We start from the raw sequence: 26011 nt of genomic DNA, 5'->3' as shown, positions 1-26011 counted from the left end.
CTGCATTTTTATATTTTCTCCTTTCATCAATTAAATTCAATATCTCTTCTGTTACCCAAGGATTTCTACTAGCCCTTGTCTTTTTACCTACTTGATCCTCTGCTGCCTTCACTACTTCATCCCTCAGAGCTACCCATTCTTCTTCTACTGTATTTCTTTCCCCCATTCCTGTCAATTGTTCCCTTATGCTCTCCCTGAAACTCTCTACAACCTCTGGTTCTTTCAGTTTATCCAGTTCCCATCTCCTTAAATTCCTACCTTTTTGCAGTTTCTTCAGTTTTAATCTACAGTTCATAACCAATAAATTGTGGTCAGAGTCCACATCTGCCCCTGGAAATGTTTTACAATTTAAAACCTGGTTCCTAAATCTCTGTCTTACCATTATATAATCTATCTGAAATCTTCTAGTATCTCCAGGGTTCTTCCATGTATACAACCCTCTTTTATGATTCTTGAACCAAGTGTTAGCTATGATTAAGTTATGCTCTGTGCAAAATTCTACCAGGCGGCTTCCTCTTTCATTTCTTAGCCCCAATCCATATTCACCTACTACATTTCCTTCTCTCCCTTTTCCTACTATCGAATTCCAGTCACCCATGACTATTAAATTTTCGCCTCCCTTCACTATCTGAATAATTTCTTTTATCTCATCATACAATTCATCAATCTCTTCGTCATCTGTGGAGCTAGTTGGCATATAAACTTGTACCAGTATGGTAGGTGTCAGCTTCGTATCTAACTTGGCCACAATAATGCGTTCACTATGCTGTTTGCAGTACCTTACCCGCATTCCTATGTTTTTCATTCATTATTAAACCTGCTCCTGTATTACTCCTATTTGATTTTGTATTTATAACCCTATATTTACCTGACCAGAAGTCCTGTTCCTCCTGTCACCGAACTTCACTAATTCCCATTATATCTAACTTTAACCTATCCATTTCCCTTTTTAAATTTTCTAACCTACCTGCCCGATTAAGGGATCTGACATTCCACGCTCCGATCTGTAGAACGCCAGTTTTCTTTCTCCTGATAATGTCCTCCTGAGTAGCCCTGCCCGGAGATCTGAATGGGAGTCTATTTTACCTCTGGAATTTACTTTACAAACATGAATAACTTGAGTGTTGAAGTGTGATTCCAAGAAGCTTTTGGATGAATCCATTGTTTTGTAATAAAATATTCTGTATTTATCACACACTTCAGTGAATGTATCTACAGATGAAATGTTTGAGTCATTGTATTTCTTAGGGATTTTTTTATTGGAGAAATTTTGGGAAATTAACAAGAATATCTTTACATTTTGAAGTAGTTTCAGCCCAGAATGATTCAAAATTGTTTTTCATAAATTTAATCGAAGTTACTAGTGTGAAACTCATTTGATTGGCCTTCTCTAACTGTATGGGCCTCCTCTGTAGTGCTATGTTTACTATAATAATGTGACCAGTTCTATCAAAACTGAAAACTTGAAAAAGAAATCAAAAGTCACCACATGAATTAAAAAGTCAGTGTGAATTTTCATTTTTTTAAAACATTTAGAAAAAAATCTTTTTAAGTTCTGTAAGATGCTATCCAGTACCTTATAGCCCACCTTGTAGGACTGAGTGGTTTCAAACTTGTAGAGGGATCTGCCTTTAAGTGAACACAGAGATCTAATCTTTTAGTCGAGTCTCTAACAAATTGTGTTAAATCCTGCATAACATTCAATGCATCTGATCATTCTGGGACTGTTTCCACAGTGTCTTGTAGTGTTTGGCTTAAAGAGCGTGCATGGCAGTACAGAAATATCACACTCTTCTCAATTTCTACTTCTACTCTAAGAAAGCATAAAACAAATCTTTTACAGACACTAAATTGCTCTTTAGTGGCTATGTCTGTTGTTTCATCTGGTTTTACTGTGAAATACTTTGCACTTTTGGCATCATTCAGTAATTTTCTAAGAAGTGTATGACTTCAAATAACCAAAATTTCATTCTGTACACCAGAATATGTCCACTAATAAGATCTGCTCTACAGCCATATTAAAAGTTGGTGGTTATCACATATAAGGTGCAAAAAATTGTCCACGTTACTTATTTCATCAGTATGCCCCTGCATTGCAAGTCATTGCAGCCCCAAGTAATGGAGGGAAGATACGATTTTTATGAAATGAGCTCAGTTTTCTTTCATTTGTGTCAGATTTTCTTTGGAGGTCTCACTAAATGTATTAATATTCGGTTTTAAAATAATTTTCTTCTAATACTTGTACACAAATTTTGCAAAAATTAACCTCTTCCTTTATTGTAATCAATACCTGCAAACTGTTGGCTCCAAGAGGGATGAGAACTGTAATTTTTATTTCCTTTTGCTATCACATAAAGGCGTATATTTAGAAAATTTTTAGGTGTTTTGTTCACTCATTGTGTTCTGTACATCCCATGAAGAAAAACGTTCAGTGATATGCAGTGAGTCAAGGTCTACATTAAGAAAAGACAAGGAAATCACTGAAATTTAATATATATACTGCACCACAAATAAAATATCACTATACTGCTTAGTTCCCATTAAAGTTATCTTCTGTTCAACGGCTGGTTCTCCATGCTCCTCTATTGTTTGCAAGTATGTCCATCTCAGAATAATTACAGCAACTGACATTCATTTGAGCTGTTTAGTGTATTCATCCCTTAGTTTCCCTCTACAAGTTTTAACCCACACACTTCCTCCCATCACCGTACTAATGATGCATTCGTGCCTTGGGATTTGATCTATCAACTGATCCATCCTTTTAGTCAAGTTACGCTATAAACTTCCTTTATGCCTTCATTCAATTCAGTACTTCCTCGTTACAGTCCATTTCAAATTACTCTGCAATGAGAAAGGGCAGTGGTTAAGAGCGGAGTTGCAGGTTCGTCTACAACATGGTCTGTGATCGATAGTCACATGTGCACCAAGAAAGAAACAAACTGTCTAGTTCCCAACTGTTACAAATGTTCTTGTCTAGACTGGTCTACTTCAGTTGTTTTGCTGCCCAAATAGCAAAACTCATCTATACTTTTGGTGTCTTAATTCATAATCTAATTCTCTAAGCTTCTCCTGATTCAATCTGAATAAATACCATTAACCTTGGTTAACTTTTTTTTATGTACATCTTATAACTGCTGTCCAGGACACTATCCAGCTGTTTCTGACAGAATTACAATGTCATGGGCAACCCTCAAAATTTTTATTTCTCCTCCATGAATTGTAATTCCCTTTCCAAATTACTCATTTGTTTCCTTTGCTGTTTGTTCCACATACAGATTGAATAACATTGTGATAAGCTACCACCCTGTCTCACTCCCTTCTCAATCAGTTCTCTCTTTCAAGCCCTTCGACTGTTGTAACTGCAGTCTGGTTTTGGTACTACTTATAAATAAACTTTCGCTCCCTGTGTTTTTAATTCAAAGACTGTATTCCATTGTCAAGGGGCTTCTCTAAATCTACAAATGTTACAAACGTAGGTTTGTCTTTCTTAAACCTATCTTCTAAGATAAGTCATAGTGGCAGTACTGCCTCAAGTTTGTGCACACCTATAGAACCCAAACTGATCTTCCCAAAGGTGGCACCTAGCAGTTTCTCCATTCTTCTGTAAATAATTCTTGCAGGTATTTTGTAAACATGACTTATTAAACTGATAGTTCAGTAATATTCTCACTTGTCAACAACTGCCTTCTATGGAATTGGAATTATTGCACTCTTCTTTAAGAGTTTGCATGTCTGATATCTTGCACAGCAGATGGAATAGTTTTATTGTAGCCGACTTCCAAGGACATCACTAATTATGAGGAAATGTTTATTATATTAATATTTATTTTTGAGTTCCACTGGATCTTCAATGTGAGTGTACCAGCAGGATGTAGAATGTGTCAGATTATTCTAGTAATAATTGCATGTAAATGGTCATGATGCTTATAATCTAAATCATATGTAAACAAACAAATGGGGTTCAAGTGTTCATATAACAAAACAGATTATACCAGTAATGATGGTTACGTGTACAAATTATAAGACTTATATTCCAGTTCATATAAAGAGAATTCTGTCAAAATTGATATACCAGTGCTACACAGGCAGTTCTTAAGCCCCCCCCCCCCCCCCCCCCCCCCCCCGATGACCATTTTAACATGAACTGTTAAGTTTATTGTATACTTTTGTGCTTTAATGCTGTACTCCTCTCTGTGCCATTCTGAGATTTTCTACATCTTTGTGAAGATCATGTTTACTTCTTGTATCATGATCAAGATAATCACTGTTTGTTTTGTAAATTGTATGATTATTGTTCTCAAAGCACATTAGTGGAAAAAATGTACTGGCATTGCACGGTGAGGGTCTCCAGCTGTTAGAATAAATTTCTGCAACAGCATCTAGGACACATAATTCTGATGAAACTCTTCTATGCAATACACATTTTATTTGTCCATGACTGGTTTCTCCAGAACACAATGCCATATGTTATAAGTGAATGAAAATCTCCAAGGTATGCAGCTTTGATTGTTTCCAAGCCACAAACATATGACACTGAGCGAATGTAAAATGCTGCTGAATTCAGTCTTGATGATGTGAACTGACCAGTTTATACTGGTGTTAATGTGTAATCCCAGGAATATGGAAGACTCAGCTAACTCTCAATACTTCTTTGTCAACGCATTTTATTTCAATATTTTACTGTTTTTTGTTTGCTATTTGAAACTGAATGAACTGAGTTTTCTTAACACTGAGGGGCAGACCATTTGAAATGAACTGACCAGAGATTCTTTGAATATAGTGGTTGCAGTGTTCTCTAGACTATAACTGGGTATTTTGTCAGTCAGAACAATTGTATAGTCTGCAAAAAGGATGAAGTGTGCCTTTTGTGTCATAACCATGGCAGGTCACTGATAAAGATTAGGCAAAATTATGGACCAAGCATTGAGCCCTATGGTACTTAACATTTCACTGTGCACCATTAAGAGCATGCAGTTGCCATTGCAGAATTATTCAATGCTACCTTCTGCCTTCCGTCATCTAGATATGATTCTAGCCACATTACTACTTTACCATTTAAGCTACAGTGCTCTGCCTTTGTAAGTATAATTTTGTGATCTATGAGTACACAGTCAATTGCTGTAGACAGATCACAAAAGATGCCAACTGGCACCATTTTATTGTTTATGGAGTCGAGGAGTTTGTTGACAAATGAGAAAATCACATTTTCAGTTGAAATACCCTTTTGGAATCAAAACTGATTTTTATTAAGGATGTAATATTTGTTAAGATGATCCACAATTCTCTTGAACACAAGTTTCTCTAGGATATTAGAAAGATGTGTTAGCAATGAAACCGGCCAGTAGTTGTAAACCTCTGCTTTATCACCTTTTTTGAACAGTGATTTAAGAATTGCATATTTGAGTCTATTAGGTACAATACTTTGATTTTTAGATGCATTATATATGTGACAAACAACTGTAAGAATAAATTTGTAGTAGTGCTTCAGTACTTTGATAAATATATCATCCACACCCTTTGATGTACATATATATATTCCACACTAGTGGAATTTTTATTTTTCATTTGGCTTATTACTTTCTCAATCTCACTGGTAACATAGGATATGGTACACACATCTGACTAATTTTTTTCGGCACTACTTTTTGTAACAGATTCATGGCTTCAACCATAAGCTCTTTACAACCAATGTGAGCTGCAAATGTCAAACAATGGTTTTTGAAGATATTGACTATACGATCTTCATCTATAATGCTTTTATATGACACTTCAATACTGACTGTATCTTCTGAATTTTTTCCTGTCTCCCTTTTGACCACTTTCTAAATAGCTTTTATGACCTTTTTTTATTTGCAAATTGACCACTCAAGATCAAGCTACAATTTCTATTCTTCTTTGTCTGAAGTTTCCTCTTTCTCCAGTACTCTTTCACATGGACACTGTGCTGTTGCTTCTGTTCATCCGTCCAGGCTCTTCCAGTCTTCTTAGTTCTTTTCACTTGAAATCCTTCCAAATTTTGAATCATGGTCTGAAATGTAACATCTGAACTTCCTGAATGTTGAACCTTTCCAGGTATTTACAAGCTTCCTCAATCCATGTCGTTGTCTTCTATTTCCACAGGTAGCCAAATACCCTTTTGGTTGGTCTGGTTTTGTCCATTCTGTACAGGTCTCCTATAAATGATAACCTCCTCTTTTTCATGACCTCTGTGACTTTCTCCACCTCTTGGATTTCTTTGTTGCTGCTTAGTTTCCAGCCAGTTTCAACCTGGGTTGGACCCATGATTTTCTGTAATATTCTTCTTTCTAGTATCTCCAACTTGTAATTCATTGAGAGACATTCACTGACATACAGGCACTCTGTTTTTACCACAGCATTGTAATGCTTATTATGGCATTCCAAGAGTTGCACTTTTTGTTGTAAATGTTTTTAGTTAATCCCTCCGCACTCTATTTTTGAAATCCGGTCCCCCACAGCAGCTTTCTCCAGCCCATTCTCCTGTATGGCTCCACCAAGGTATTTGAATTTTTTTACCCTCTCAATCTGTCCAATCTCTGTTTCAAGGAATTGTGGTCCATGTTTGTCACTTGTCGTGAATTGGGTCTTCTCTTTCGTGATCTTAAGCCCTGTCTTGCCAGCAATCCTTTCTGGTAGGTTGATCTGTATGGCCGTTTCTTTTAAGTTCTCTGAGAGTATTGCAAAACCATCAGTGAAAGCAAAGTAGTTGACTTTGATTCCTCCCGATTTTCTTCCTAGACAGTTTGGAATTCCAAATTCTCACAATCTTCTCTGGGACACAGTTAAATAGTATTGGTGATAATCTAATGCCCTGTCTTCATTTCAAATGGTTGGGACAATTCTCCCATAAACTTCACTTTAGAAGTTGTACCTGTTAAGATTTCCCTGATAATGTTTGCCAGCTTTTATTTTATTATTTCAACTATCAATTTCATATTTAACAAACACACTCCTTGATTTTTTAATTACATTCTTTACAATGCTTTAGCATTAGGAGTGCTATTGTCTCCTGCAATCACTCTGGTTGGTACTTTTTGGAATTCTCAGTACACTTCAAAAAGGGTAACAAATTCGTACAGGAATAGATTGAATTTATCATTGACACTTTTAGCCTGCTACACTGTGTCCCGATCTAACTGCTGCAAATATCTGCTGAAGGTTCCAGTTTCTCACTGTTGATTAGTATAAAAGATCTATTTGTAAAACTACTCTTGTTAGGAGGGCTTACATCATGCATTTTTAACAGCTGTCCATCATGGTCGGAAAGGCCTTTTAAGAATTGTGTTGCATGTATGTTATCAATTACATGTAAAAACATTGTCAATCAAATCTGTGCAGTACTTCAATGACTGCTCTAAGAGTAAAAGAGCTCATTCCATTATCAATGTATATTCTACCATTATTATGCTTAAGAAAATTTACATTTAAGTCAGCAAGTATCGTGCATAGTTTAACTACAATTTTTAAACATAGATAATTTATATGGAATAATATTCATATAATTAAATTACAATGAAATGACAACACTTAGCTGCTTACAGGTGTTGACATAAGTCAACGGGGACAGATGAAAATGTGTGCCCCGACCAGGAGGCACTACGAATGTAGTGTGGGACAATACGTTGAGAATGTGAGTGTCCCAGGTGGCATGCCAGAGATAAGTGCCTGCAGTCGCACTATCCTCTGTGTCCTCGGTGGCACAGATGGATAGAGCATCTGCCATGTAAGCAGGAGATCCCGGGTTCGGGTCCCGGTCGGGGCACACATTTTCATCTGTCCCCGTTGATGTACGTCAACGCCTGTAAGCAGCTAAGGGATGTAATTTCATTGTAATTTCATTCTAACGAGCTGCTTGGTCACTGATACCATCTTAGTATCATATAATTAACACACTTCAAAACATTAAGTAATTTAAAATTTGTTATTTATAAAACTCAATAAAATTAAATTTGAATGCTAGGTTAGAAACACAGCATTCCCTGTGATTTTATGAAATTCCTTAAATTTCCTGAGATTTCCTTGATTTTTTCAAGTAAAATGTAATTCCCTTAGCATTGCAGGTTTTCTAGGAGGATCAACACCCTGACAATATACGGGCATTGCTTGTTGGATCACTGTCATTAATTCAAACAAACTGGTCCGGTTTGTTTCTTAGACCCACTAAATTTTGGTGAAAAATACGAAGTTTGTCGTTCCCTAAACTCTTTGTTCTGTTGTCACTGTTTTGTTGTAAATTGCAATTAGCAATTATAGGAAGTGCACATGCAGGTCACTGACTTAAGTTAGTCCTGAAACCCAAGACTCTGGTAGTTATGTTATCGGTTCCCCAGAGTGCAAGTGTTGTGGATTGGCAAGACAGCAACCCACTATGAGGAAGCCGAAAGGCACGCGTTTAAGCTCACGCAGGCTGGCGTGAGGTCTGGAACAGGACACGGAAATGAGACTAGTAAAAAACGTACGTAGCTTCTGGAATACTTAACTTTAATACATAATTGGTGAACATCGCTCTTGACGGTACATGTTTTACAGCATCAATAGTAACTGGTAATGGCGCCTTGCTAGGTCGTAGCAAATGACGTAGCTGAAGGCTATGCTAACTATCGTCTCGGCAAATGAGAGCGTAATTTGTCAGTGAACCATCGCTAGCAAAGTCGGCTGTACAACTGGGGCGAGTGCTAGGACGTCTCTCTAGACCTGCCGTGTGGCGGCGCTCGGTCTGCAATCACTGATAGTGGCGACACGCGGGTCCGACGTATACTAACGGACCGCGGCCGATTTAAAGGCTACCACCTAGCAAGTGTGGTGTCTGGCGGTGACACCACAGCAAGACCCTTCCCCACCTTGTGTATCTCCACCATCATCAGCAGTAACATATGCAAGCTTCCTGAAAATTGTGGAGGGAGTAACACTGATGAGAGGTCTTGAGCCACTGAGGGAGGTCAACAGCAGATGAAGTTTCTGACACTGTTGCTGGTGAATGCAGGGGGTGCTAGTTGTCGGTTTGATGGCTACATTTGGAGATTCTGAGACCACTATTGCTACACCTGAAGTTTATACTAATATCCCCGTTGATTCTTCTATTTACTTGTTGACAGAACAGATTTTATTATTTCAGTGCAGACCATGTTTTGTAATGTTCTCTCTCACAGAGATTTCAACTGAAATGAAAGTTGCATTGGGAAATGATTTACAACTTTTTGTAGTTTCCTTTTGGTGTTTGTGATTCAATATTAATACACAATTGTTCTATTATACCATGCCTCCATGGAATATGTCTGTTACTTCAAAGTTTATCTTTCAAAATCCTCATTAGCTGCCTACTTTCATTACAGCTGATGCCATTTGCACCCCCTATCACAATACACTTGCTTTCAGACTGTAAGAAGCTTTCACAGTTCTTTGGAATTTCAGATAAAGGTGCTCCTGGTTTGACAGCGCCAGGTATGTCAAGCCTCTCTTGAGCATTATGTAAAATTTTGGCAATTCCTCTACCAAGGCTATCTGCAAAAACATGTATTGTGAATTTTCTTTGGTTCATGGTCATATGCACTTAACTTTTTTTGTCCACTTTTGTTCCAGATTTATCATTATCTTCCCAATCACCAGTTTTTCTTACAATTCCTTTTCCTACATGTGTACAGTCTTTATGTTCAAGAAGGTCAAATTTGTTCTCTGTATGCTACACAAATTTCTCTGTCCTTCACATTAAACAAGCATCTGCTACAAGGGCTTTGTTTTGACTTAAATCTTTCAGGGCTCTATCTAATTCTTTTTGCAGTATCATATCTCTCGACTCTTCATCTTTCCTTCCTGATACATTGCTTTGAAATTCCTTTTCCTTGTATAGGTTTTCTGTATGTTCCAACTTTCAGTTTTTCATTCACTGCCTACTACTAGCTTGTCATCTGAGTTCTTGATATTCATACAGCTGCTTCTCTATTCACCAAACGTCACTCTAATTTTCCTACAGATGGTATCTACCTTCTACAGCCTTGCGTTTATCACCTAGCTGTACCTGGTTTGCCATTTTGCACTTTGTGGCAATCTTTTTAGATGTCTTGTTTAGGTACATATTTTGCACAAACGATGTACGACAAGTCAGGTTGGTACAGTATATACAACATCATACACATTGTTATTTTGAAAGGATAAATAATTAAAAATTATTCAATACATGTTGAATATTGATGACAAATTTAATATAATAAAATAAAATGATAGACTTATTAAGAATATTTGAGCAATTACACTACACTTTTCTGGTACTCTAAAAACTCGGAAACAGAATAGAAGCAGTGGTCAAGCAAGTACTCTTTCAGTTTCACTTTAAGCTTTTGTAAATTTTGCATCTGTTTCAAATAGGTTGGCATGTGATTGCACAGCATTATGCCAATATGACACACTCCTCTCTTACAAATGTTTGTACTTACTGTATTGACATGCAAGTAATGCTTCTGCCTAGTATCATGAGGGTGGTAATCACAGTTATACTTGAAGATATTTCCATCTTTCAAAATACTTCCTTTTGTGAAATTTAATATTTCATACATATATAAGCAAGGAAGAGGCAGAATACAGAGATTTTTAATTATTGGTCTACAGGAGTCTCTGTACGTAGCATGGTTTATTATTCTAACAATCTTTTTCTGTAGCGTAAATGTTTTGTTTGTACCTACGGAGTTCCCCCAAAAGATAGTGCTGTACATCAGCAGTGACTGAATACTGCCATGGTACATTGTGATCACATACGCATGGCTTGTATTTTGTGCGAGGATTCTTACTGCATACGTGTGTTTAGCTTTTTATTTACATGGTTAAGATGTGTCTCCCATTTTAGGTTTTGCTGAATATGTATATCTAAAAATTTTGTGTCGCTCACAGATGAGACAGTTTTACCATCAATTTTAAAAATTGGTCTTGCAGGATGTAGTTTCTGTGAATTGTGGAAATTGACTGTCACTGTTTTTTCATTATTTATTATTAACTTGTTTGTTCTGAACCATTGTGTCAAATTTTGTATTATACCTGTAGCTGTTTTTTGTAGGCTTTCCTCATCACTTGATTTAATTAGGATATTTGTGTCATCTGCAAAAAGTACTGTTGTCCCTTTAGTTATTTTTTCTGACAAATCATTAACATAAAGAATGAAAAGAACTGGCCCAAGGACTGACCCTTGAGGAACTCCATATGTAACGTTTTGTGCATTACTGTAAAAATTACAATTTTTTGTGTTTTTATGTCTTTGGATTTTATTTGAGTGACCTGTTGACGGTCATGAAGGTAGGAATGTATCCACTTGTTTGGCAGGCCTCGTATTCAATAATTACCTAGCTTCTGCAACAGAGTACTATGATCAATTACATTGAAGGCTTTACTAAGGTCAAGAAATATGCCAGACACATGTTGCTTATTATCTACTGCAGTTAGAATTTCATTTAAGAAGGTATAAATAGCTCACTGTGTTGATCTGCCAGTTCTGAATCCGTGCTTCGCATAACTTATTACGTTTTCTTTATTTAGAAAGGCTCTCAGCCTTCTAAGAAATAGTTTTTCAAGAATTTTACCAAAGCCTGACAATACTGATACAGGTATATAGTTTGCAGCTTCATGTTTGTCCCCTTTCTTGTATAGTGGTGTCACTTTTACCATTTTCAGATTTTTTGGGAATATACCACTCACGAACGATGAATTGAAAATATCCGTTAATGGTTCTACGATAGATGTTACACTTGCTTTGATGATAATATCTGGTATTTCATCAGGACCTGCTGAACACTTATTGGGTAAACTTTTTATAATGACAGATAATTCCTCAGGTGTTGTTCGAGACATGAATAGGGTTCTTGTAAAAATTTTTGTATCTGACTGGAGTGTATTGCTGTCTGGTTGTGAGTTGTAATGTTTGGTAATCAGGTGGTGTGCTACATTAGAAAAGTAGTTGTTAAATTTATTAGCCACTACTGTGGGGTTAATTATTTTATTGTTGTTTTCATGAAGTTCTATATTTTTGTAGGCTAATGATGTAGTACCTGTTTCTCTTTTTATGATACTCCAGGTTGCTTTAGTCTTATTCCTGGAATTTTTTATTTGTTTGTCTGTTTTTCCTCTGCCGCTCCATTTTTATGTTTTCTCCTTTAGTCAATTAGATTCAATATCTCTTGTTTTCTATGCTATTTCACCCCTTAAAGCTCTCCATTAATTTTCTATTGTATTCCTCGCCTTTGTTTCAGAAATTCATCACCTAATGCTCCCTTTGAAACTTTCAATGACCTCTGGTTCTTTCAACTTATCCAGGCCCAATCTCTTTAATTTCTTTGGGTTTAATCTGGAGTTCATGACCAATATATTATGGCCAGAGAACACATCTGACACAGAGTGGTTTGCAATTTAAAATCTAGTTTTGAAATCTGTAATTGAATGAATTACTAACAAAGCTGTTGTTATGAAACAAGCCGTTGCCTCTTCAGTATTATTATACAGCTGCTGTTTGTAGCTTAATATTTACTTTATTACACTGGTATTTTTCAAAGAAAATATTTACCAATGTGTATACGTACTGAGTCCTGCTTACAGTACATTACTACTTACCATGTACCTCTGAATTTATGTATACAGGTAATTTGTAGACACAGTGGCTTTTGAACTGGTTGGGATTACCAGTTGCTTGCTTGATTTATATGATAACTTGTGGAAAATCTATGCACATGAATGTGTGACATGACTTTGGACCAACATTGAAAATTATTTCCGAGTACTGTATTTTGACTGTGTGAATCACAGTTCGCCTCAAACTAGTTTTTTATTATCAGATAAACAGTAAATGTATTGGAAAGTGAGCACAAATTCCAAGATCTTTACAAAGGCTTCTGCAAGATTATGCTTACCTACTACACATAATATTCTTTGTTGGCATCTCCACCCATTTTGTGAGTTGTGTCTGCCAAGGTTGATTTTGGGCCCTTGCATCATCATTAAACATTACAGCTTTCAAACTTATACAGATGTACTCCATGACCCAGAGACTGGAATTTATGGCCTTAAATAGTGGAAACTCAAACAATATATCATTGTTCTAACAGTTAATTTCTGCAGCAGTGATACGTAAATCATCGTCATCTACTATAAATAATACATTTTTCTTTAGAACATATACAAATTTCAAAACCTGGTCTCTGTAAAATTCCTAATTATTGCATCATCCAGCCTGTAGGAATACTTCTGCAGTTGCACCTGTTGTCATGGCTTCAGTAACTCTAATTCAAGTGGGAAGAAGAAGAGGAGGAGGAGGAGGTATTACATTTACAATAGCAGATGTGACTCAAAGAACAGTGCCCAATGTACCTTTCTCAGTGATAGATTTTACTACTTATTTTTGAACTATTTGTCATCCATAACTATTCAAGGAACACGTATAGTTGTTAGCTCCAGTCTCATCAACACTGATATACATTGGAGTTACAAGGAATTATTGTAATCCGTTTCAAAGCCACATCATTTTGTTCGAAAATGTTTTAAGCTAGTTAGCTGAAACACAGTTGGTAAGTTTCATAAATTGCACATACATTTACATGATGGACTGAACACCAAGTGGTTGATGGGTTCATCATCTTCCTCTGACAGTGGTATCAAAGATGATGCAGCAGCAGTTAATGCTTGTTTAAAACTTTTGGTGCCTCATCATTGAAGCTTCACAAAATGAGCCTATTGGAGCCAAAAACCGATGCAAATGAAAATGCAGCCAGTTGAACACAGTGGCAAGAAAACAAAATTGCTTCAGTTAGTTGTTTAAATCCTGAGCTATAGGGTTGCCAAAACTTCAAGGATTTCACTATGAGGGAGGATAGGAAAGTAACGAACAATTTTTTTTTCCTCCCCTCGTATTACAGCTGGAATATTGAAATTTCAGGACAATATCATTTGAGATTTGCACTACAGAGGGTATTTTGTTCTCCTACAGACGGTATTTTTGTTCTCATGTGCAGCTCTAGCAAGTGAAGCCTCAACAACGAAACAAACAAGGCGTGCATGTTACTGTCAACTTGTGGAGAGCAGGGAAGTGTAGTCCGATATCTGTGGGACAGAGGGCATAAACCAAGTGAAATTCACAGGGACGTGCATGACATATATGGGGACAACTGTACGGACCACAGTAATGTCTCCAGGTGGCGTGCATTCTTCCAAAACGGCCATGTGAACCTTAGTGATTCCGGGCAGTCAGTAACGGCCGCAGCCCTACAGTATGCCGAAGCTGCTAAGGCAGCAATTTTGAATAACTGGCATGTGCAACTGCAGACCCTATTGCAGAAGTTCCAACATTTCCTCTGGTGCAGTGTACAATACCGTTCATGTCACACTGAAATCTCGTAAAGTTAGAGTTCGCTGGGTGCCTAAGAACCTCTCTGACAACCACATGGGCCACAAAATTATGACAAGCTTGGATCACTTAATGCATTACATGACAGAAGGGCATGACTTTCTGAAAGTAATTGTAAAGAAAGAGTCATGGGCATACCACTAAATGCCTGAAACCAAGCAGTCCTCTATTTAGTGGAAATGTGCTGGTTTCCCATTGCGAAAAAATTCAGAGAGACTCAGTCTGCTAGGAAAGTGCTTATGACAGTGTTCTGGGATATGCATGGCGTGTTATTGGTGGACTTTGATGAATATGGGACCACTGTGAATGCTGAAGTCACATTAAAACTTCAGTTACATTGTGTCAAGTCCTTTGTGACAGTGCTTGCCCCATGTTGAGAAAACTGCCATATTTGTGTGGGTGTCATTCCAGCATCCACCATACAGTCCAGACCTTGCACTGCCGGGCTGCCTTCCGTTTGGTCATGTGAAGAAATACCTGGCTGGCCAACACTTTGCAACAGATGCTGACGTGAAATCAGCAGTTCGCAAGTGACTATACACCAACCAAATTGACATCTACAAACAGGGCATACTGAAACTGGAACCACGATGGGAAAAATGTTTTGAGAATGTTGATGACTGTGCAGGAAAGTAGTTAAGAGATGCAAGATCATTTAAAGTTTCTTTGTTACCCACTAAACTTCTTGGTAATAAAATTACTGCACGTTACTTTCCGATCCTCCCCCGTATTTTGCTTGGCAGATTAAAGCAAAAGTTATGCACTTAAAATCATGCTCAAAAACTGCAGATTCTTACTTTTGCTTACTTAGCTCATCTGTAAGACAGCAGCTGTGTTAAATGTTTAAAAATTAACATTTAAAATGGCATGAAATGCCAGAGACTAAGAAATGTACAGCTCTTTAATGAAATGTGATACCAAGTCATCAGTCTTGTTATAGCTATGAATTCTGCCAATTACCATGAGTAAAGGACTGTTGCACTTGTCCAAAACTATGGTGAAAAATTTCAAAAGAAGATGTGGTTACTTTCTGATAGTTTAAAAGAACTGTTTGTTGCATATTGTATCAAGTTTGATGTAGAATACAGTTTTTCAAAATTTTGTGGCTAGGATCATAGTGATGTATCACTATTTGCTCTGCTGGAATGCAGAATGTGTGTGCCTCATTTATTTAAACATGAAGCAGGAGCTATCTGCTAACATTACACAAACATGCTAAAAACTTTTAGTGGGTCTCTCAGCCTGCAACACAGAATCAAAATTTGCATGCTTCACTGCCATAACAAATACCCAGGAAAAGTACATGGATATAGACCCTGAGGAAACCACTAGATTCAAACTGATTAGTTACACTAATTTTACAGCAGCTGTCAAGTGAACTTTTTGTTGAAAAATTGTAAAAAGAATTACAAATCTTTTGATTTTGTTTCAAAACCCAGTACCTGAAAAATGGTGAAGTGGTGGCTGAGATGGATTAAGCGGAAAACTATTTTGTCGTTCAGGATACTGTTCATGATTATCACTGAGGAGGGCATGAAATTGTTCATCCTGTTGTGACATACTCTGTTGAAAATAAACAGTTTCTATGCAGAAGTTTCTACATTATAAACAATACCTTAAAACATAAGTCTACTACTGCAGTGCGTGTTTTTGTTCAGAAACTGGTCACTTTTTTCAAAACAAAATTAACTGCAATCGAATTAAAAAAAAAAATTAGTAATGGCTTTGCTGCTCAGCACAAGTATTAAGAACTTTTCAAATTTGTATCATTTTGAAGATTTTGGAATTTGAGCTGGGTGGAACATTTTGGAACTAACCACAGACAATTTGGTGATGGTGTTCATGGCACAGAGAAGTGACAGTGTGCTGGTGCAAGTATGCTGTGTCCAAATGAGAACCAAATTCTCACACCACTTCACCTGTTGTGATTGACTGTTTGAGAAATATAAAATATGAATTTGATAAAAAAGCAGAATTTGAAAATGCTCGACCAACTCAGGAAGAAAAGTCTGCATACACTTCCGTTATAGTTTGAACTAAGCTCCCTTGTGTCAATTCACACAAGATTCAAGTCAGTACAGTTACAGGTGACTAAAGAGTTCTTGTAGTTCTAGTGTTGAGCTAGCACAACCTGTAGTTGTCTATCACAGCCAGCACAGTATGTTGCAACAACAACAACAACAACTGGTGAGTTGGAGATATGTACGAGATCATGGCAGATGCACATATATATTTTATGCATTCTTGTGGGCCATCACTGTTCCAAATACTGGGTTTTTCAAAATGAATATAGGGGTTTTAAGGCTTTGTAGCATTTATTATATTCAACTTACATTTATAAACAAAATGAAAGAGCATGTAAAGCAGTTTTATTTGTAAACCTGTGTGCAAAGACTGACTGAAGGTGATGAACAAGTGATAGTGTCTTTCACACATAGCCCCAAGAAATCAGTTCAGAAGGCTAGTCGTGAATTACCAATGCCAGTGAAGTCTGTGTATGACATTTATGGAGACACAACTATGTCCTTACTTATCGTCTGTGGTTGTTTGATGCTCTAAAGCCTACAGACTATGGTTTATGTGCCAACTTTACAAACCAAATGTTGCTGTACAATGATTTTCTGGACCGTGTTGTCTTCAGTGATGAATCGACATTTCATCTACATGGAAGCATTAACACAAATAATGTGCACAAATGGGTGTTAACAGATCATACCGTAGCAACAAGACTCCCCTAAATTATTATTGCCATATTGCGGCAAAATTTTTATGGGTCCCTTTTTTTGTGAAGCAACCATAACTGGTGTTTCTTATTTCAATGCACTACAACTATGGCTCTTTCCTCAATTGGAAGAAGCTGAACCACAAAAATTATACGGCAGCATAATAGTGTGCTGCCTCCCTGGCATAAATCAGTACACGACTGGTTAAACGACGTTGTACCCAATTACTGGATTGGTTGCAAGGGGCTCGATAACAGAACTTATTTTGTATGACTACCTCGTTCACACGTTTATTGCGACTACGCAACCACCTCATCACACACAATCCGATGCCGTGTGATTTTTACATTTGGCGGTTCACAAAAGATCATCTGTATGTGGCTTTGTTACCAGCTGACCCACCAGACTTCAGAAACAGTATTGTTACAACGTTATTCCAGACAGACTACATCTACGCCCATACTCCGCAATCCGCCATACGGTGCATGGCGGAGGGTACCTTGTACCACAACTAGCATCTTCTCTCCCTGTTCCATGGAGCTAATGACCATAGCAGTTTTGCGCCCTAAAACCAAAACAGAACAACAACAAAACAAACATCCCTGTTCCACTCCCAAACAGAACGAGGGAAAAATGACTGCCTATATGCCTCTGTACGAGCCCTAATCTCTCTTATCTTATCTTTGTGGTCTTTCCGCGGAATGTAAGTTGGCGGCAGTAAAATTGTACTGCAGTCAGCCTCAAATGCTGGTTCTCTAAATTTCCTCAGTAGTGATTCATGAAAAGAACGCCTCCTTTCCTCTAGAGACTCCCACCCGAGTTCCTGAAGCATTTCTGCAACACTCGCATTATGATCAAACCTACCAGTAACAAATCTAGCAGCCCGCCTCTGAATTGCTTCTATGTCCTCCCTCAATCAGACCTGATAGGGATCCCAATTGCTCAAGCAGTACTCAAGAATAGGTCGTATTAGTGTTTTATAAGTGGTCTCCTTTACAGATGAACCACATCTTCCCAAAATTTTACCAATGAACCGAAGACGACTATCCGCCTTCCCCACAACTGCCATTACATGATTGTCCCACTTCATATTGCTCTGCAATGTTACGCCCAAATATTTAATCGACGCGACTGTGTCAAGCGCTACACTACTAATGGAGTATTCAAACATTACAGGATTCTTTTTCCTATTCATCTGCATTAATTTACATTTATCTATATTTAGAGTTAGCTGCCATTCTTTACACCAATCACAAATCCTGTCCAAGTCATCTTTGTGGTTTTCAGACTGATCGAGGTTTTGGAAGAACTCGCATATTGATTCAATGTGTAACAAATGGTGCTCACATTGAACACTTTAAGAGTTGCTCTTTCATTTGATATATTATTTGTAACTGTAAGTCAAAAGTAACAAATTCTACAAAGCCTCAAAGTTCTCTTTGAAACACCCTGTAGGTTCGTGCTGAATTCCTGAGTAGCACCTTTTGGCAACTCTTCTCGACCATCTACTACTACTACTACTACTACTACTACAACCAACTTTCAGTAGTTTACCAGATGCTGATGCCTGAACTGTGAACAGAAAATTTAGTTGGTTGTAACCGATTACTACAACAAATTAAATTTGCTATTTACAGTTCAGACAACAGCATCTGGCAAACTGTGCTTCTTTGTAGTCAGGCACTCCCAGTAAGATAACTAACAGTATTTTGCTATCCTCAGATAAGACACCATTTGCAGGCTTGGAAATCTGAATGAAGTGCTGAGGCATGGCTGGACCTGCCTGGCTATCGAGCACGGCTTGGCAGTGGGTATGTCAGGTTTCAAAACTTGGTAGAGGCCAAAGCCAACATGGATCAAAACAAGTTTATTTTCTACCCCAGTGAGCTCCTCCTTGGCCCTCAAAAACATTTTGGTAGCCATTACTATTCATCATTTAAAGACTATTTCCAGAGTGGTCCCATGAAACAAATTACATATTCTTGTACAAAATAATGACATCACTCTCAGTGGGAGTTAAAGCAAAAAATGGGGATATGACCCTTTAGGGATCCAAGATGTTAAAAAAAAGTAAAATTTGGAACCTTCTTTTCCTTAGTACATCTCTGTAACTAAGTAAATATAATGCCTAGGACATTCTTAAAATGTTTTTGTTTGGAAAAATATTAATATATATATATATATATATACACACACACACACACACACACACACACACACACACACACACACACACACACACACACACACACACGGTGACACATGACATCAGTCTCTTCAGCAAGTATATTACTCTTGATAACCTAACTGTTAGCTGTTCTACGTGGGTGTTGTATGTTAATTTGTTGTCATGTGTAATGCCTAAAAATTTAATTTTTTTTTCTATTTTTGCAGTCTTTGACAGACTGAGCCACTATGCCTTACTTACATCTAGTAGTAGACCATTCGCACTGATGCATGATGCTGCACTTTCCACCAAATTCATTCTTTTGCAAGGTGTTCAAATACATAGTCTAAACACAGAAATGTAGTATCAGCCACATACATATGTGTCTTTAGATTTGTATTACCCAGTAACTCATTTATTTGTATCAGGAATAGAAATTTTGATCACTGTGGCATTCCATGTTGAACCTCAAGAGCATTTGGTAACTGACCACCCGAACTCACCACATGGTTTCTTTTACTGAGATATGACTTGATTAGATTTAGACTTTTAGCACATATTCTACAGCACTCTAAATTGGAGACCAAAACATCGCGGTCAACACAGCTGAAGGCCTTACTCAGATCACGAGGCTACCGGTGTACACGTATGAACACTGTCCTCGTATGCTGACAAAAAGTCTTAAGTTCAGCTAGCGTACACATTATTTCTTTCAAAAGCAACTTAGTTTAAAATACTCAGTGCCCTCCACGAGAACGATTCAGTATTTGATTGGACATGGACCCTACCTGAGCACTCTGAAAAGAATAAACCAATGCCCAAACATTTCCTGTTAGTGTGGCTGTGAAGATAGTAACTTCTGCTATGGGATAGCATTATGCAACCATTGGTGGGAGGAGATAATTGGAAGTCTTTCCAGAATCAGTCTCTTCAATAGAATGGACACAAAAACTATGGCATACCTTTAACAAAATAACGAAGAATGTTAGTTTGGAGGAACTGCATATCTATCAGGAGAAGAAAGAAGCTGGGGCAGAAACAGAAGAAACCCAGGCAGCCACCTAGCACAATCTGGTCACAGCAACAGGGACAAGATTTGGCGAACATGAAACTATAAAAGAAATAGAGTAACATGAAGTGGGCACTGCCACAGGGCTTCTGGAGGCTTGATGCTCCTGGCTGGCTAATGCCTTGTAACTGCAGTTTCTGGGACACAGTGGCCTTGGCAAGTACAGTCGGAATATGTGCCTCTGAGTATTAATGCAGAATCTCAAGGAGAAGATCATCAACCACATACATGATAAGATGAAATAAAAAAACGAATGGTCTTTGGGGGAGGGTGCATACACAAAATAGGTGGCTAGTTATGAATCTTACTTTTCTCTTATGATGAACATGGGACAGATAGTGGTCATTTAACAGTAGCACTACCACTAGTTTTATTTATCTTTCCTTTTCTCTAATACATGATAGTCATTTCCCTTTACAATAACATTTTCCTTAGATTTATTAATTTATATGAAGTACGCAAATGTTTGTTCATGGATTGTCCAAACGTATCACATCACGAGAATTTAGTTAGGGTGGCTACTCACATCTGGGTGTAGCTGAATTTCAGGTTCGGCGTCATAAGCAGTTCCTAATAAATTTACTGTGAGTGTGAAGAGGGAGCATCTCATAATAATGACTTGTTCTTCCTCTCAGCTGACATGTAGCAGTTATTTAACTGCAGCTTTTAAATATTGATACTTTCTATAGCATAATATTCATGCAATTAACACATTTTGGAATATTAAATATCTTAAAATTTGTGACAAACTCAATAAAATTAAATTCCAATGCTATGTTAAACGAACAGAATTTGCTGAGATTTTATGAAATTCCTGAAATTACCTGAGATTTCACCGATTTTTCCAGTTAAAATTTAATTCCCTAATAATTATAGGTTTTTCAGAAGAATCGCCACCTTGTTCATGGTTTCCTTATAACATATAAGACCTACAAAAGAGTTGTTGAACACGAAAAATGGCAAAAAAAATTTGCATTGGAAACACAAGGGCCACTTGGAACGCTGCAAGAAGAGACACACCAGTAGGAAAAAAAAAAAAAAAAATCAATAACTACTGAAGTTCACAAAATTATGAATACATTTAATCCCAATTTTATACAGGAGGCTAAAGATTTTAAAGTTAAATGTGCAGTGCACAGCCACAACTCAAATGTAAATCTGTGTTCCTGTTTCCTACCAATGAGATGGAAACATAGATAATTAAGGAAGAAATTAAAATAACGTTTGCACTGACAATATTCTTGACCTCATCTTGGAGAAACACGCTCCCTTTATAGTCAATGCCCTTGTTGACATGTGTAATTTATCACATCAGATGACACATCTATACAAAAACAAAATAGCAAGTGTAAAGCACCACTATTCAAAAAAGGGACAAAAATGTAGGCAACGAAGTACAGTCTAGTATCACTGCCACCAAAGTTTATCCAAAATAATGCAAGAATTATTATGCATTACTGGTATGAGTACAATTTGTGGAAACTAGTTAAATGTGGCATATCACAAGACTCCACTCCCACAAACAGTTCTGTTTATGCTTTTACAAATGGCCTGTGAGTAATAAGCCTTCTCTACAAATACACAGAAAATTTTGTACACGATACAAATTATATTCTTTTATTAACATAAAAACAAAGGATCAGAAGAACTGCAGTATAGCACTGAGAAGTGTACCACATACAGTACAGATCAGTTTTCTGAGAAATTTGCTAGTAATAAACACACAGAAACTATCACAATAAATTTGCACTGGGGAAGAAAAACAGTCAGTAGCTGCCATCCATAAAGTTGTCCAACAAATCTCTTCAAAACAATACTGCAACCAAATATGCTGGAGTATTAATTGAGCAGGGTCAAAGAGAGTTCCAACATGCAAAACACATTAGTAATAAGCTTAAAACTGTATGGCATCAAATAGCAGTCGAATAGTTTACTTCCCCCAGGCATGATCATTGCTGTAATATGACCAACCAGAATTTTTTTTCAAAAAATACCCTCCTATTACCATCCACACACATTTTACAAGTTGTGGCTATATGGTAAATCATAACTGCTAAACGGTACAATAAAATACTGGCACCTGAAGTGAAAATGACAAAAGCTACAGCAACATTTAGAACACTTAATCCACTGGAAAAAGCACATTTTGGAACTCTTAACAACCTGGTTCAGCCACACTTGAACTAATGATCACTGCAGATCTTGGGGGGACGGGAGCAATCAGGAAGTTGACATATTTTCATTCAATAATGTTACTTGGAACAGTGGTCTGGGGTAACTCATCTCTAAAACAAAGTCTCCTTCGCTAAAAAAAATGTGCTGTAAGAACAATATGTGCACCAATCCACAATTATTTTGCAGACATCTGTTTAAGGAGTTCTGGATTTTCACTACTGCTTCACAGTTAATTATTCCCTCATGAAGTTTGTTGTGTACATAATCCACTGCAGTTCAAAAATAACAGTGATGTACACAATTACAAAGCCAGAAGCAAAAATTACATTTATTACAGCACGCCATATTAACGCTGCCTCTTGCACAAAAAGGATGCTCAATGCTGCAACCAACATTTTTGATAACTTACACATCCAGTGATATAAAGTGTGTGACAGACAGCAAAGTAAAATTTGAAAATAAACTGAAAAAGTTTCTCCTTGATAATTCCTTCAATTCTGTAAAAGCATGTCTGTTTAACGTGTAAAAGGTGGTGGGTAGGAATTTTAATACCATCTCACATCTGTACGTGTAAATGACCAGCATGTAGCTTATTTCCAAAAAAATAACAAAATGACTCGTTCCACATCAGTATTTATTGTGCAAATGACCCATGGAACATTAAACTAATTAATCTCTCATAGCACTAGACGAGATGCTACAGAAATATATTTTAACAAGGTTATATTGCAGACTTTATTCTTGTAAAAATGAAACATGAGACAAAGTTTTATGCATAAAGAGTAACTGAATATTTTAAATGATGTAAGAGATCTGAATCCGACAGTAATTAGTCATTCAGTCTATAAGACTGCACACAGTGTTACATACAGCATTCAGCACAGCTGTAAAACTGGTTTCATATTTTCTTATATAATGTATGGAAAAACCTCTTACAACATGCTGAAGGGAATATCTTTTACATGTTAAATGTGCTTATGATCTTACATCACTTTAGAGCAGTGGTAATCTGTGTCATGCCATCAGTTCATAAAGTTTTAGTCATATTCAAATGAAGCCTACTGTTTCTAATAATGCAAACGGCACATTGTACTTTTGTTCAATAAGTGACTATAATAGTAAGTAAAACACTGTATGAGACGAGCACTGTTAATATGACAGTTGACGTATGTCACCTTGCCACTTACTGTGTTGACACACTGGCTGAGGCTATCGATCGGTTATAAGCGAGACACACACACACACACACACACACACACACACACAGAGAGAGAGAGAGAGAGAGAGAGAGAGAGAGAGAGAGAGAGAGAGAGAGAGACTTTACAAGCGCTGTTAAATGTGTCGCCGCGAGGTACGACGGAAATGCGAGATGTTCCGTCGTCAGCTGATTTGAAGTAGAGGTGACAAAAAATAACGTAACTGATAGAAATAACCGGTTACTGAGAAGTAACGGTTACTGCGATAACCGTTCCTCTGATTCTGGCAGTTATTTCAATAACTGTTTAGTGTCAACAGTGCCTCGCGCCATCTGTTGACCGAAGATTGTACTGCGCATTTGGAAGGCGTTCTATAGACCATGGGAATAACTGTGAGACTGCGCGCCATCTGTTGATAAGAACTGTGTACTATTTCGTGGGCCTTCGTTACTTTTAGCATAAACAATTAAATAAAGTTAATGTCCAAGCCGTGGCTGATAGGAGCTGCAGTACAGGCATTAACAAGTACGGTCGTTCCCTTAAGCCACCGCCTTACGTGTTAATTTAGCTTGGACGGGTAGTACAAGGAAAGTTACTTAGGAATTCGAGCGACTATGGAAATAACTGTCAGAGACCAGTATTCTCCTCTGGCAGTTATCGTTATTGGCTCGTAGTTCTAGTTCTCTGGTAGTTATCGGGCTACCACCACAGATAACCTGGCAGCTGGTAACGGAATAACTGTGTGTGTAGACGTTCCTGACTCGGTGACTCCAGTTAAAGGTCGTAGTTCCAGGTGATATTTCCAGAGAGGATAGTAACTGGAGCGAACAAATATTTTCGTACTGCTACGGAAATAGCCGCTGGCCATCGCGAATGACAAATAACATGTCAGAAAGTATAACATAATACAGTGGAATATAATAATTATTACCCTCATCATTTGTCAGGAGATTGTCAAAATATGTGAATATATCACAGTAACTGCTAATATTTACAGAATTGGTACACTGACAGAATAAAACACAGTTACGTACTTTTAATAAATTTATCGTGCACAGAATACCCGATCTTGACTGTTGCAACCAAGTGCTGTCAAAACTGAAATATAGCAGAATTTTTACCTAAGCTGGTCTATCAGTCTCTGTTACGATATTCATCTACAGAGTAGAAGGAGGGGTCAGTGGAAGCGTCTGATACCACCCGTCTGCTTCGACGTAAAGGTGTTGTGGTGTGTGAATGTCATTACGGCACGGTGTTTATGAGTTGGTTTTTGTGTGTCTGTGTGTGTGTGTGTGTGTGGGGGGGGGGGGGGGGCTGTCGATCTAGGTTGCAGTGCCGGAATTTGCTGGTGGTAATTAATTTTTTTTTTTTCTAGCTGTGATGTTTTGTGTATTTATGAAGTATTGAATGTGATTTAATTTATGTAGGGATGATTGATTTGTGGACTTTTGGGATTGTGGTTTTATTTTTCGCAGTTGTAGGTGGTGTTTTTTTGGCATCAGTAGCTGTGATGGACCTATATAGGTCACCGGAAATGACCGATTCCCATTTTCATAGTTGTGTGTGTTGATGTTTTAGTATCGTCATCTGAGGTTGACCTATGTAGGTCAAGGGAAATGTCTGATTCCAATTTTCGTACTGTTAGTTGTGGGTATTGGTGTTTTGGTATGGTCACCTATAGTTGACCTATATTGTTCAAGGGAAGTGTCCGATTCCTGCAGATTTTTGTTGGTGTAGCGGAATGCTGTATTTTTTTTCTTTTTGTTCTTCATTTTGTGTTTTGGGATCATGGTGTGTTTTTTTTACTAGCTTGTCCTCACCCTAAAACCCCCAACTTCCCGCAGTTGTCCCATTGGTTTGATTGTATTTTTGGTGGGAAATGTTATTGTATTATTTATATGTAACTTCGTGTTTGTTGCCATGTGTATGTAGTGACGTCATAGACACTTAAAATAGCCATTTCCGGCAGATTGATGACGGGTGGAATCAGACACTTCTGTATCAAATAGTCTTTCAAACACACTGTAAACCGTGCCTTATCTGAAACCAAGTTTTTAATGGTTGCTGACTTGCTGGCAGTTTATTGAAAATGCATGTTCCTGAATATTGGACCCCTTTTGGACCAAGGTAACTAATTTTAGGTCTTTATGTAGATTGCTGTTTCCATTTCTAGTACTGATATTATGTATTAAGCTATTGGTTGGAAATACTTGAAACAAACTTCATAAAGGAATAAATATACTAGGAAGCTGTGGTTAGAATACAAAGTTCCTTGAACAGGTTCCTACA

General features: G+C 37.4%; 1 protein-coding gene across 1 annotated transcript in view; it reads right to left on the bottom strand.

Moving 5' to 3' along the window:
* LOC124716732 (speckle-type POZ protein-like) overlaps positions 1-23765 on the bottom strand; it is an 82664-nt gene extending 58899 nt beyond the window's left edge. Inside the window, exon 1 of the mRNA XM_047243276.1 lies at positions 23714-23765. The gene's annotated coding sequence lies outside the window, so the exon portion shown is untranslated. The remainder of the gene's footprint in view (positions 1-23713) is intronic.
* Positions 23766-26011: the final 2246 nt, after the last annotated feature.

This window comes from Schistocerca piceifrons, chromosome 9, assembly GCF_021461385.2.
Source record: "Schistocerca piceifrons isolate TAMUIC-IGC-003096 chromosome 9, iqSchPice1.1, whole genome shotgun sequence".
NCBI classification, from domain to species: domain Eukaryota; kingdom Metazoa; phylum Arthropoda; class Insecta; order Orthoptera; family Acrididae; genus Schistocerca; species Schistocerca piceifrons.
Note: the sequence above shows the minus strand (reverse complement) of the source record. Positions and strands in the feature narration are given on the sequence as shown.